At 36.6% G+C, this 12,572-nt stretch overlaps 1 pseudogene; it reads right to left on the bottom strand.

Annotated features, from left to right (window-relative positions):
• Positions 1-10,383: 10,383 nt before the first annotated feature.
• LOC143547863 (transcription factor bHLH162-like) lies at positions 10,384-12,572 on the bottom strand (annotated as a pseudogene).

Below are 12,572 nucleotides of genomic sequence, written 5' to 3'. Positions count from 1 at the left end.
GACGCCCATTGTAAGGGAGGTGGACTTGTAACACCCGTTAATTTCCGGTTTAAAAAAGAATTAAAGCCTGTAAATAATGTATAATTCTCGGGGTTTAATCTCGCCATCCCGGTACGATAAACATTAAACTTTTTCAACCAAAATGTTAATTCTTTATAATTGGAGGGACTAGATGTTAAAAAATGTTTATAACATAAACCAAACCTAACCCTAACCCATTCCTAAATCCCGATCGGCAGCTCCAGCCCCCCCCCCCCCCCCCCCGTGATTTTTCATTTTTCCGGCCAAGTTGTGAGCCTAAAACATCAATTAACGGTTAGTACTACGATTCCCCAAGTCTTTTACACCATAATTGGTCGTTATATCACGCGTATTAATAGTTAAATTGTGTGTTGTAGGCTAACCGGGTGGCTGTCCAAACAAGCATTTCCGGGACTGTTTTGAGTGGGGTTTCTACACCAAAATCCTCCTAGTTATGTCTAGTATAACATACTTAAAAATCATGTTCATTGGTGTTCGTTAGATTGGTCAACTAGTTGTAGTTATATTGTTAGTGTTCGGTTGACTAGAATTGTAGTTTGATGCGTTAACCGCGAGTGTTGAAGTGATTAACAACCAATTCAGCTCGAGGAAACTTGGTTTGATGTACGGGCTGTTGAAAAATCATTTTTATAAGTTATGGGGCTGAATTGGTTGTCGGTTACTCCAACGGGTTGGTACAACGCGCAATTGCGTTTATTGAATAGTTGGTTGTGTTGTACTTGCAAGTTACCGACCCGTTTGACTCGTGTAGCGTCGTGTGGACTCGTTGGCTGTGATTTTATCATGTTGGGTCCACACGGGGCTGAGTTGGATGTTAATGGCTTAAACGACTCTTAAACGCGCGTGTTAGTGTCACCTAGTGCTTCCGGGGGGGGGGGGGGGGAATTGGCGAATTCTTTATTCCCGGGAGTACCTAAGGGTCGTTTTGGTGAATGTGAGGCCTCGGGGGGCTGTTGTGATTTAGTTTGATGAGGTCGAGGCTGTAGGTGACCCGAACCCCGTTAGAACGTCTCGTAGGATAAACGAGTCATCTTGATGTCATTAGTATTGATTGAATGTAAACCGGCAGGTGTTTAAGTTTTGGGATTACTTAGGGATTCTCTAGCTCGTGGTGAATTTGTGTCTCGTGTCAGGTGAGTTCATGATGCCCCTTTTAACTCTTTTTAAGTTTTGGGCTAGCATGCACACCTAGACGATTTTGCTTGATGAAACATTTAAACTATTTTATATAGGCTTGCTCGTATATGGTAGGCCTAGGGATGTTATAGTATGTATGAATATATTATTGTATGGCCAATATTTGGCGATATTAGTAGTCGTTATCGACTATGGATGTTACGTATGCCTACTTTGTGTTTGCATACGTTGATGAGATGTTACGTGTTTGGGTTGTACATTTGCTTGACCCTGATGTTATTACTTGGATGTTATATATATATATATATATACTATATATATATTTATATATATAGGGATGCACTTATAAAGATGTTTATATGTAGGTTTGTATATGTATATATACGTGAGGATGATTATTTATCGAAGATGATGGCCTAATTGATGTATCCCTTTTATAGTTTAAAACCTTTGGGAATGACTATTATGATTATTATTATTGATGTTATTTATTAAAACTTGAACTCACTCAGCTCAAGCTGATTTTGTGTGCATGTTAGTGTGAGTTCTAGGTTAGGAGGTGGATGCATTACCGCTTGGGACGTGCACGAAGCTACTTGGACGGTGGAGAGCATGCTTAGTCGGATGTTTCAATAATAATGAACGTTTTCTTTTTAACATTTATTTAAATACATTTAAATTGGTTTTGGCATAATTTTTTGGGTTTTGGGAACTTATTTTATTATATATGTTTTCCGCTGAATTATACTCTGAACTGGTTGTTTTAATGGAATGAACTATTTTTAAGTTTAAATATTTTTTTCTAAGTGTTTTGTATGAATACCAACTGTAGAGTTCCCGGGGTTCGGGGCCTTACAAAGGCACAATCAGAGGTGCTTACGGATGAAGGGTTAATGAAAAAGGAAATGATTTTTGGGCAGCAAACTGAGTTGACAGATAATATTCATGGTGTAAAGACGAGATTCAAAGGGATGTGGATTCCTTGACATGGAAATCTTAGAGGTCGAATCCTAGACGAGGCCCATAAGTCTCGATACTCGATTCATCTAGGATCCACCAAGATGTATCCAGACTTGAAGAAAGACTAGTTGTGGCCGAGTATGAAGAAACGAAGTGGTAGATTATGTTGGTAAATGCTTAACTTGTTTACAAGTTAAAGTAGAGCACCAGAAACCGCATGGAAATATGCAGCCTTTGGAGATACCCGAGTGAAAGTGGGAACACATCACCATGGATTTCATAACTAAGCTGCCGCGTATAGCTAGAAATCAATGTTGTAAAAGTAGGTTTACAAGGCCGAGTACTCCCTGAATACTCGCTACAAGGTACGTCGCCGAAGGGAGTTTCTTAACTCCGCCTAGTTACAAAGAATCGATCAAAGATGGTCAACCTCAGCTAGAATCACATTTAGTCGATGGGCTTAAGCGGATTTTGACTTAAAAAATAAAACATAATTCTTATTTCTATAATATTAAAGATCAAATATAATTTTTTAATCAATGATTAATAATTCTTAAAATAATTGTGTATTTCTTCTATTTATATTGATATTTACATATTTTGTTATAAATATTAGTAAAATAATGATATCTGTCATATATATAATATCCAAAAATTAATTTTCTTCATATTTACCATGTCCGAGTACTCCGAGTACACCCAACTCCCCCGGACCGCCTAGGGTCCGCCTAGCGACTTTTACAACGTTGCTAGAAATCATGATACTATCTGGGTGATCGTGGATTGTTTGACGAAAAGTGCTCATTTTCTGCCTATACGAGAGGCCATCTCGTCAGAAAAGTTAGCGAGCGTGTTCATCAAGGAAGTTGTAGCAAATCATGGGGTACCGTTTTCGATCGTATCTGATAGAGACACCCTCTTTACTTCTAGATTTTGGAAGAAGTTCCATGAAGCGATGGGAACGAGACTGAACATCCGAATGGCGTATCATCCTCAAATAGATGGGAAGTGTGAGCAGACTATCAAACCCTTAAGGATATGCTACGTGCATGCGTGTTAGATTTTGGAGAAAGTTGGGATGATCATCTTCACTTAGCAGAATTCTCTTACAATAACAGCTACCATTCGAGTTTTGTTATCCCTCCGTTTGAGATGTTGTATGGTATATGTTGTAGAACTCCAGTATGTTGGGGAGAAATTGGTTAGAAAGAGATTGGTAGTTTAGAAGTTGTGCAAGAAACCTCCTCGAGGTTTGATCAGATTAAGGCAAGAATAAAAACTGCTCAACGTCGTCAAAAGTCTTATTCTGATAAGCGGCGACGACCGATTGAGTTTAACGTTGGCGACAACGTGATGATTAAGGTCTCGCCTTGGAAAGGGATTATTCGCTTTAGGAAAAGGGGGAAACCTGAGTCCAAGATACATTGGACCGTTCAGAATTGTAGCTCGTGTGGGAGAAGTAGCCTATAAGCTCGATCTACCGGAGGAATTGGAAGGGATTCACTCCACCTTTCATGTTTCTAACTTAAGGAAATGTCTCGCTGATGAGACATCTCATGTGCCATTAATAGACGTTGAGGTAGACGAACAGTTGAATTACATTGAGCAGCCTATCGAGATAGTTGAACGCAAGGAAAAACAACTTTGTCACAAGGTCATTCCATTGGTAAAGGTGTTATGGAAACACTGTAAGTGATCGGATGCTACTTGGGATGTCGAGGAAGAGATGCGTAAGTTTTACCCTGACTTGTTTGTGTAATAGGTAGGTTTCGGGGACGAAACCTTTTTAAGGAGGGAAGACTTGTAACATTCGCGTTATGAGAATTATTAAATAAAATAAGTTTTTATTTAATTAAATGTCGTGTGTCGTTATTTAATTCTATAAAATAATATTGGGATAAAAGAGCAGGCTTAGGGCTTGATTATAGATCCAAGAATGAATACGGGCCTAAAGTCCATGGGCCTAGAGTATTTGAAGCCATAAACCTTTGTAAAACCCTAAAGCATCTCATTCTATCATCTTCAACCTCAAACACACATACACACCTCCTGCACACACACAAGCATTCCTTTCTTCTTATTTCATTCAAGATCTAAGAGAGTTTGCAAGGTTGATTCTTATTTTAACACCAAAGAAAACTCATCAAGATTTGCAAGACGTTCAAGATCCCAAAAATCGACCAAATCTATAAGGTATGTTACGTGCTAAAGATTAATCATTTTTAGTCATCTTCATCTTATTCTTATTTGTTAAGAAGTAATATTAAGCAATCGAGTCTTGAAAGTTAGAAAATGAAACGAACCTAGTCACCCGACTCAAATAAGCTTTGTCCGAACCGTGTAGGTGGGTTGGATTTCAGTTTAAATGATTTGACTAGAATGTGTATATATATATATATATATATATATATATATATATATATATATATATATATATATAATAAGTTCGACTCGAGTCAAGTGAGGTTCGAATGAAGTTAAGGGTGGTCGACCCAAAATTAATTCGCATGGGTCTTGGGATTTAATCCCGGTCGGTTCGGATGAGGTTTTGGGATCCGATTCAAATGGATCGACGGGAATAAAGGAACCCGACTACAATCGAGTCGAGTGGGAGCAAGTAACCCGGCTCAAATTTCAAATCGACTAGAAAAATAGGACTCAACCCATATATGAGTTGACTGGAACTTTAAGGACTCGACTCGAAATCGAGTCGAGTGGATTGGAGAGTCGGCTCGAGCATCGGATGATCATGTGTATTTATATAAATAAGAGTATGTATGTTATCATGTACGATTATGTGTATTTATATAAATACATATATATAATTGAAAGATATATAAAGTATGCATGAATGTATGGTAACGAATGTATAGACAATTGATGAGACATGTATGGTGGTGTGGTTATTCGTGAAAGAGAGACCAGACCCTAATAATATCTGAGACAGAAGGGACCAGACCCTAATAATATCTGAGATAGAAGGGGCTAGACCCTAATAGTATCTGAGACAGAAGGGATCAGACCCTAATAATATCTGAGATGGTAGAGATAGAATAGTTTATGGTATACTTTAGGAAATTATGAAAGAAAGTATGTTAGTATGTATGTACGCACGTAAGTATGCATGAAAAAAAGATTAGTAAGTAAAGCATGAAATACGTATCTTCGGATACGTATAAGCAAGAATATGAATGTAATGTATGTTAACTGATTAATTAGAACTCACTTAACGTAGCTAACTTTTAGTATGCACGCAGGCGAATAGAATGATACAGCTAGCTTGAGGAGAGACACGTGGAAAGAAAGTGAAGACTGGCATCTGAAGAAAAAAGATTCACATGTTGTTTATGTTTGTCATTAAGATTTTCATTCTTTTGTTTAAAACTAGTACTTGATGGGTTGTACGAATGGTTGAGTTTTATATTCCTCGAATGGTTTAATTAACTCTGATTTTAGAATTGTGTTAATGCGTAAATCCAACACCCAAATTGTAGGGCTACCGGGATCGGGCCCTTACATTAGGATTCTAACTCCTAAGTTTGATTATGTTGTGCCATCGATAGAAGTGGCTTATGATCTATCCACTCTCACTTCTGTTAACTTGATGGGATCTCTACAATCCTAAGAAGAAAGATTGAACTTCAGATCAGTAATTAAAACACCTGAGAAGTTGGAGGAACAAGCTTTACAAGTTGTTTAAATTGGAAGGTCTCCTAATAATAATGAAAGTGGCAGTAGAGGTCGTGGGAGGGGGTCATTCAGAGGTAGAGGAAGGAAGAGGATGAATTCAAGATAGATCTAAGGGTCCTCAATGCTATGACTGTAACAGAATTGGCCATTTTTAGAAGGACTGTTGGTTTAATGATGGTGCACAGGTCAATATGGCAGCCAATCAAGAGGAAGGAAGAGCAGAATGATGATAAGAGGTTATTTCTTGCTATAATTCCATCTGCAAAGTATATAGAAGATGAAGATCAATTTATGCTCATGGTAAACACCAATATAACCCCTGATTCTAACTCTCCCTGGTTCATAGACTCTGGATGTTCCAATCATATAACTGGAACAAAAGAGAGTTTCACTTATTTAGATGAGAACTTCAAGTTATCTGTTAAACTTGGGGACAAGAAGGAAATTGCTGTTGAAGGCATTGATGAAGTAAATATTAGTACACAAGATGGTCTGTTTAAGTTGATCAGTGATGTCTATTATGCGCCTCAACTTGAATACAATTTGTTAAGTGTTGGTCAGTTGATTAGGAAAGGGTTCTCCTTACACTTTGATGATGGTGCGTGTGTCATAGTTAACAAGCAAACTGGTGCAGTTCTCATGAAAGTACAGTTGGAAAGGAACAATATGTTCTTACTTGATGTATCTAAAACCATGACATCTAGTGTTAGTGCAAGTGTGGACAGTCAATCCTTACTTTGGCACCTACGATTTAGGCATCCGCATTGTGAAGCATTGCAGCAGCTGCATGACAAGGGAATGGTCTATGGGTTACCTAAGATCAAGAATTTTGAAACATGTGAAGGTTGTGGCCTTAATAAGAATGCAAAGAAACCATTCCATGCTAACACTAGAAGAGCAACTCAAAGGCTTGAGCTAGTTACATCTGATCTGTGTGGACCTATGGAAGTAAATAGCCTAGGTGGAAGTAAGTATTTCCTGTTGTTTATTAATGATTTCACAAAGATGTGCTGGGTGTATTTTGTGCAAAACAAATTTGAAGTCTTCTCAAAGTTTATGATCTTCAAGGCAATGGTTGAGAAGAAAAGCAGGTAGTACATAAAGACCTTGAGGATTGATAGAGGTGGTGAGTATCTCTCAAGGGAATTCAATGACTTCTATGATGAACAAGGTATTAAAAGGGGGCTTACAGCCCCCATACTCCAGAGTAGAATGGAGTAACTGAAAGGAAAAACCGAACAGTATTGGAACTCACAAGAAGTGTGCTCAAGTCAAAGAAGATGCCAAAGTATCTTTGAGCTGAAGCTGCTACCACTGCTGTAAGTTTTCTTAACTTATCACCTGCTAAAGCTCTTGCTAATCAGACACCACATGAGGCCTGGTCAGGAAGAAAGCCAACTATAGATCATTTATAGATGTTTAGGTGTCTTGTCTATGGGCTGATTCCTTCCTAACTTAGGAATAAATTTGATGGTAAGTCAGAGAAAGGCATATTCATTGGTTATTCAACACAAACCAAGGGATATAGATTGTATAATCTGGAGACAAATAAGATCACAACAAGAAGGGATGCGGTGTTTGTTGAAGAAGATTCATAGGATTGGAAAGGCAAGTATGATGGCGAGTCCTACGATTTATTGTTGGAAGGTGACTCAAGTGCAACAGTAGGTAACAATGTTTCATCCTACACTACTCCTATTGCTAATTATTCAGATCATGTCAATTAATCAGGAAGAAGTACTAGTACACCAAGGTCTCCATACATGACTAGACAACAAACAATACACAGGAGGAACACGAACTCCTCAAGTTCTCGAGCAATTGAACATTCAAGTACCCCTCCTGCCAAGTTCAGACCAGTAATAATTTATATGCAAATTGTCAATTTGCCTTAAGTGCTGCTGATCCTGTGTCTTATGAAGAAGCCTCCACAAAAGCTTAATGGCAAGAGGCCATGAAAAAAGAACTAAAGGCTATAGAAGATAATGATACTTGGGTGTTGGTCAAACAACCTAAGGGGGCAAATGTTATAGGTGTAAAATGGTTGTTCAAAACCAAAGTGGACCTGTTGGAAACATTCCGAAATACAAGGCTAGACCAGTGGCTAAAGGGAATACTCAGAAGAAGGGAGTAGATTATGAAGAAACCTTTGCTCCAGTAGCAAGGTTTGAAACTATTCATGTAATCATGGCAGTTGTAGCCCATCTCAAATGGACTATACATCAATTAGATGTAAAGTCTGCCTTTCTGAATGGGGTTCTTGATGAAGTTATATTTGTTGAGAAACCTGAGTGGTTTAATATTTCAGGAGAAGAAGAGAAGGTTTATCAGTTGAAGAAAGCCCTTTATGAGGCTAAAACAAGCATCTAGGGCTTAGTATTCAAACATTGATACCTAATTTGTAAACCAAGGGTTCATTAGAACCTTAAATGAACCAACCTTGTATACAAAAAGGTGTTGTGGTGAGATTATCTATGTGTAGGGATGGCAAAATAACCCGAACCCGACGGGTATACCCGAAACCCGAAGCATTCGGGACGGGTATACCCAAAGCCCGACGGGTATTGGGCCGGGTATGGGATTAGCTTTGAAAATTTTTCGCGGGTACGGACCGGGTATGGGATTTGTTGATACCCGGCCCGATTACCCGAAAAGATATACCCGTTTACCCGAACTATATACCCGAAATATAACCCGAATTTTTTTATTATTAATTTCATTTTTTCTTAGCCTTTTATATTTAAGATATGTATTAAAAAGTATTATTTATGTTTTATATGTTAGCAAGTTTATATATAAAGTTATACAATTATTTATGATAGCGTTTATAGAGATGTAATGTGTCATATTTTAGTTTTAATAGTTCATATATAGATAAAAATATATACGATAACTATAATGGTAAAAATTCTACTTAAAAATCCCAACGAAATTTTTTTTAACAATCTAATGGGTATACCTGATACCCGATGGGTAATTACCCGACACATACCCGACAGGTAACGGGCCGGGTATGGGATTGAATTTTATAACCGGGTACGGGTATGGGATTAGCAATACCCTGCCTGAACCCGGCCCGTTGTCTTCCCTATCTATGTGTGTCTGTATGTAGATGGCATTATCTACACTAGCTCTAACAACAAAGATGCAGAATACTTTAAAGAAAGCATGATGATGTAGATGGCATTATTTTCTTTGGTTGGAAGTAAAGGAGTGTGATAAAGGAATATTCATTTGTCAGGAAAGGAATGCTCTTAATTTATTGAACAAGTTTGGAGTGCTAAATTGCAGCTATGAAGAGACTCCTATGAATACTAATGAGAAGCTACAAAATGAAGACGGGTTTGAATTAGTGGATGGTACTCACTACAGAAGTTTGGTTGGAGGCTGATTTACCTAACACATGCTAGGCCTGACTTGGACTATGCTGTTGGGTTAATCTCAAGGTTCTTCATGCAAATGCCAACAATGATTCATTTGGGTACTGCAAAAAGGGTGTTAAGGTATATTGCAGATACTGTTAAGTATGGGATATAGTATGCTTGCTCAGATGATCAAAGGAAAGTGGTGCTGCATGGGTACACTGATAGTGATTGGACAAATAGCTTGGATGATCGTAAAAGTATATCAGCCAACATGTTTACTTTGGGAAGTGGAGCAATGACATGGAGCTCTAAAAACCAACATGTTGTTGCCTTGTCTAGCACAGAGGCAGAATATGTAGCAGGCTAGCAGCCACAGATGCCACATGTCAAGCCTTGTGGCTAAGGAGAGTCTTAGAAGATTTGGATATGTCACAGGAAGATGCAACTGTGATCTATTGTGACAACTGCTCAGCAATCTGCTTATCAAAGAATCCTACTCTACATAGCAGATCGAAGCACATAGAATTAAAGTATCATTTCATACGAGATATGGTTGCTAAAGGGTTGGTCAAGCTAGAGTTTTGTCACGCTGAAAGTTAGTCAGTAGATGTGTTAACTAAAGCCTTGGGTCATGACAAGTTTGTGCAGTTCAGGAGTTATGGAGTTTGAGTTAGGGAGGGTGTTGAAAGTGTAACTCAAACTTAATGGTACAATATCTTTGAATAAGATATGCACGTGTAGTTTGTTAGTTGAATTTGAAGTTTGAAATCAGCTGTTAACTAGTGAGTTATTATTTTCTATTTTAAGCATGTTTATGTTTCAGTTGATGTACGCACGTTTTTCATTCAATAAACTTTCAGTTAAACCCTAATTGCTATTCTCTTGCTTATGCATACTCAATCAATTTAATTCGGTTGTTCTTTTTATCTTAATCCATTATTTAGTTCAAAATACCAACAGAAATAAAAGCACATAGATAGTAACACAACAGACACCACATGTCCACACATGCAATATCATTTCTGAATAGGGTTTCATAACATGTCTGAAAAGCAGATATCTAAAAATTCGATAGATGGGATATGTTCCAATTAGTGTTGATAAAGATATTGAATCCTAACCTTACATAGTTCCACTAAATTCCTCCAAATAATTAAAGGATGCAAAAGTAGGCAATGCAATATAAATATCAGATGCCGTACACAATGTTGTTCAGTTTCTCTATGATCCTTGAAACACCATTCTCCGAGGCATAACTCTCTCCAATCTGTAGATTTAAATAGCCCAATTAAAACATTGAATAATGCACAAACATGTTTAAACTAATCCACCAAGTCAGCATGTAAAATGAAAAAGAAATTAAAGCCTGGTTGTACGTCAATGTCATGCGATATCTATCTTCTCAAACTCGTTAAAGTGAGGCTATACGGAGTTACGGACTTTGTACTTATTCATAGCAGAATATATGACCTTATAAATGTGTTAAAAAGTTAGTATTTTTATATTAAATTTAAGAGATGTTTTGTGTCCAAAAGAATAACGTCCAGTACTGTTATAGTTTGGCATAGAGTAAGACTAAATCTATAAATTCCTAAAAGAAAAGACAAAATCTATATATTTTGTCTACAGTGTTCGATCCATTTTTTATTCATTTAAAAAGAACTGTACATCAAAAGGAAAAAGAAAATATAAATATGCTTGATAAGTAATTGTTAATGCATGTGTTAAAAATATCAATTATCATAATGCTATCATAATATATATCAATATATATAGTTATGATGGTTAGTTTAATTATTAGTTATACAAATTAAGATGGTTGGTTACATCTTCAAAAATATAGGCGTAATTTTTAAGATCAATCAAGAAAACTATACATTTCATATTTCAAACTCTCATATCTAAATTCAAGGCGGGTCAACGTATACAGAGGCCTATAACTAACTAAAATTTTGACGCATTTTTTCATTGTTTTTATGCATATAGTACTATAAAGTATCCAAGAATTATATATGAATGATATGCAGTGATAATATAGATCGATGAGGCATTCATGTTTTATCTTATGGCCAATTAGTAAGCTACTAATCCAAAAAACGATACTTTCAAAAATCCATATTTAGCTTACCCATGACATGACCCTGTCTAAATTAGATTATAATACACTTTGTATTATAATTTTTTGTGGTATAGAGCTTAAGCGTTTTTGTATGGCCAAATTATTTCATTTTTTTTGTTTAAATCATGCACTGATGCTAACTTTAGAAACGAAACCACAAAATACGATACTAATATGCAGCGTAGAAGAAGAATGACAAAGAAGAAAGAATGAAACTCCAACAAGATCATTTACAATTTGCTCTCCTTATCATAGATGTTCATAATTTCATTTTAACTTCTTTTTAATCTTTCATTGATTGAGCACAAAGTTTAGTTTGAGGGGACATGCTAAGAAAATCAACCATCATAATGTTTACTTATGATGGTTTTTTTTGGTCTAGATACTAGAAGGTGCAAGTTAAGAAAATTTGTTTACTTATGTGTCACATTTTTATAAAAATTACTAACAAAAATATTTTTATATATATATATGATTCTAAACAAAATAAAAGGGTATACCTGAGCATGTATGGTATGAACAACAACATCGTTGATAATCGAAAAGCTAGCATTGACGACATCAAAGCCTTCTTCATGAATCACACGAATGGTTTCACTAAACAATATCTGAAAATCAACGCCAGTGATGAGAATTGCTTCAAGAGCTGATCCAACTTCACGAACATCAATCTGTGGCGTCCTTTGGTGTCCTGCCATCAAACTCGAGCTTTTGCTTTTCTTGTCATGATTCATTTCCAATTTCTTGATCTGTGTCAGATTATCCTTTTCTTCTTTCATCTTCTCCAGTTTCATTTGCAATCTCTTGATGTAGTTTGCAGCTTCTTGTAGTTGATCTGGTAGTGATAACATGTCCTGCAACATTTATAACGGAAACTTCAAATGACTTAGTTTTGCTATCTAGAAAGGGTTATCGGTGCAGCTTGTTGCCTCTTGCTTGTTTGCCTTCTGTTTCGACTTTAATGAATGTTAATTTAATAACAATAAAAAAAACATCAAGACTTAGCCTCAAAACATCAAGATGAAGCTCTAAAATGTCATGGTTTCATATTATAATTTTTATATAATTTTGTGTATATAGATTAATAATGTAGATTAAGATTATATAGAGAGGGAGAGAGAGAGAGTAAAACCCTAGATGAGTCATGAGGAACAAGAGAATGGAGCTTGGAGTAAAGGGCTTTCATGTGAATCCTTCTGTTTTTCTCAATGGTTCTTTCTATCAACCCTAGAAGAAGATGAACTAGGGTTGCATGCCAT

This window comes from Bidens hawaiensis, unplaced genomic scaffold (assembly GCF_021521415.1).
Source record: "Bidens hawaiensis isolate Kalapana, Puna unplaced genomic scaffold, B.hawaiensis_p1.1 tig00014841_1, whole genome shotgun sequence".
In the NCBI taxonomy this organism is placed as follows: domain Eukaryota; kingdom Viridiplantae; phylum Streptophyta; class Magnoliopsida; order Asterales; family Asteraceae; genus Bidens; species Bidens hawaiensis.
The sequence above is the reverse complement of the archived record's forward strand: the minus strand, read 5'-3'. Positions and strand labels throughout refer to the sequence as shown.